This window comes from Propithecus coquereli, unplaced genomic scaffold (genome assembly GCF_000956105.1).
Source record: "Propithecus coquereli isolate 6110/MARCELLA unplaced genomic scaffold, Pcoq_1.0 Scaffold395, whole genome shotgun sequence".
Lineage (NCBI taxonomy): Eukaryota > Metazoa > Chordata > Mammalia > Primates > Indriidae > Propithecus > Propithecus coquereli.
The window spans coordinates 176,096-178,288 of record NW_012149674.1 but is presented as its reverse complement, the minus strand read 5'-3'; the positions used below and the strand labels follow the sequence as shown (position 1 = coordinate 178,288).

Below are 2,193 nucleotides of genomic sequence, written 5' to 3'. Positions count from 1 at the left end.
GGAGCCACCCCTGAAGAGATACTTTGATATTTTCAATGCAGCCCTGCTTTGGGCTGCCCTGGTGCTGCCACACTTCAGGCTCTTCTCTCTCCACAACCTTCTGTGGCTCACAGCACCGTTGGAGCCAATAGAGACTATCTCAAGAGGGCACTGGTGGCCCAGCAGCTTGGCATGGGGCAGTGGGATAAGGGCATGGCCAGGTGGCCACCCTAGACACTTTTCACCGCTGGCTGCCTCCGAACCTTCTCTACATTAGCAGTTTGCTTTGTATGCACTTTGTTGTTTTGTTTTGGCCTTTTTATTTTTTCCACTTTGAAACTGCATTTCCTGACAGAAGGACTCAGGTTGTCTGAAGTCACTGCACAATACGTCTCGGTCCACATAGCGATGGTTCCCTCGTTCACTCAACTCAGTATGACCCTTCCCAGGTGCTTCCTCCACTGGATGGAGGAAAACCAAGCCATGGCTCCCTGCTCGGCCCTCCCTGCCTCTCCCTTCAACAGTTCCCCATGGGAAATGTCAACAAATACGAATAAAGACACCAGTTGTGTGGCAGTGTTTGCCATCTGTTTTAGCAGGGCACAGGCAGTGGCCACAGCCCCAGGCAGAAGAGGAAATTTTAAAATCCAAATCTCTGCTTCCTTCAGGGCACAGGTGATAACTGCTGGAAAGCTCAGAGCTTCCAAAGTCAAAAGCAAGAGAACCTCAGGGTGGGCGAGCTCCATCCCTCTGTCCTGTAGGAAGAGCCCCGAAGCAGCAGCAACTCTTGTTGTAGCTGTGGTGTCTGTCCATGGTTCTCTCAGTGTGTGTCTTCATTAGCAATCACACCAATGCTAATGCTACTACTAGTAACAATGAACAACGATAACACCCCCTCCATTAGTAGAATGCTTACTATGTGCCAGGCACTTTATTTGCATGCTTAATTTAGTCTTTACAACCACCTAAAGAGAAAGGCTATTATTAGTTGAGTTGAGTCTTATTGATGAAGAAACAGGACTAGAGAGAAGTGAATAGCCCAGGGTCCTGCAGCTATTAGGTAACAGAACCTGTATCAAGGCCAAAGGATGACCTAGAGGAGAAGGTGTAGCCCTCAGCCCAGAACCCCCATCAGCCCCTAAAACCACCCCAAGTAAACACACTAGGAGAGAAATACTGTGCTTGCTTCTAAACACAGCTCGCATTAATGGATAAGCTCCTTATTCCTCCTTCCTACCAGCCTGTCCACCCCTAATCCCCTCCTAGACAGAAATTATGGAGCTCCTGCCAAACAAATTTAAGGCCTGGGGTTTTTCAGAGGCCTCTTCTGGCGTTCATAGTCCGATGGTGTACTGCTTCCGGCCTCTCAGGGTGGGCCGGTGGGGAGGGGTTAAGGAGTGGACAGGACTCTAGAGGTGACCTCAGTGGGCCTGAAGTCATCTTATCTTCTCCCATGGCCTGCCCCTGGCTCAGGTTCTTGAGGGTCCTGGAAAGATAGCCTGTGCAAGTATCTGGCTAAAGAGCCTCAAGGGTCTGCCAGCCCCTACCTGAAGACCCCCGAGGCTTAGGACTCTTATATCATGGCTGGAATACACTGTTATTGAGGTATTCTGTTACATTAGAAAATTCAGCTGTTCTGCAGCATAATAGTGCCAGAAATGTGCCATTTCTTGAGTGTTTTTCTGTGAACACTACTGTGCATTATTTTATTTAATCCTTACTATAAATAACCCTTGGGGTAAGAATTAGTCTCCCATTCCTAGACAAGGAAACAAGCTCAGAGAGGTTAAGTAACTAACTCAAGGCCTCACATCTATCTGGTAGCACTGGAATATGATGAGATTCAGTGGATACGTTTGGAGGAGCAGCTGTCCCAGGGCTCAGACTCCGATTCTCATCCTGGCCTGTCCGCCTACTGTAAGCAGACTTGAGCAGTAAGGATGACTTTTAATGATTTCCATCCTTTAACTCTCAGCCACTCGGGGCTAGACCCACCTGTCTCAGGTCCTCTTCTTCCCCACCTCCCCACCCTCCCATACAGGACCTTGAACTTCCTCCGAGTGAAGTGGAGCCACAGCTCAAGTCATTTCCCTTTTCTGGGTCAGGTTCCTCATCTAGCGTGGAGGACAGCTGATGAGTCCTAGGAATAGGAAGTTTCTTAATAGCAAGTTTCTAGTGATAGCAGCTCCATTTTCCTCTGGAGAACGATCTGCC

The 2,193-nt window shown here is 48.8% G+C and overlaps 1 protein-coding gene across 1 annotated transcript in view; it reads left to right on the top strand.

The window, feature by feature from the left end:
- MMP2 (matrix metallopeptidase 2) overlaps positions 1 to 2,193 on the top strand; it is a 28,090-nt gene that overhangs the window by 25,286 nt on the left and 611 nt on the right. The gene's annotated exons all lie outside the window — the stretch shown is intronic.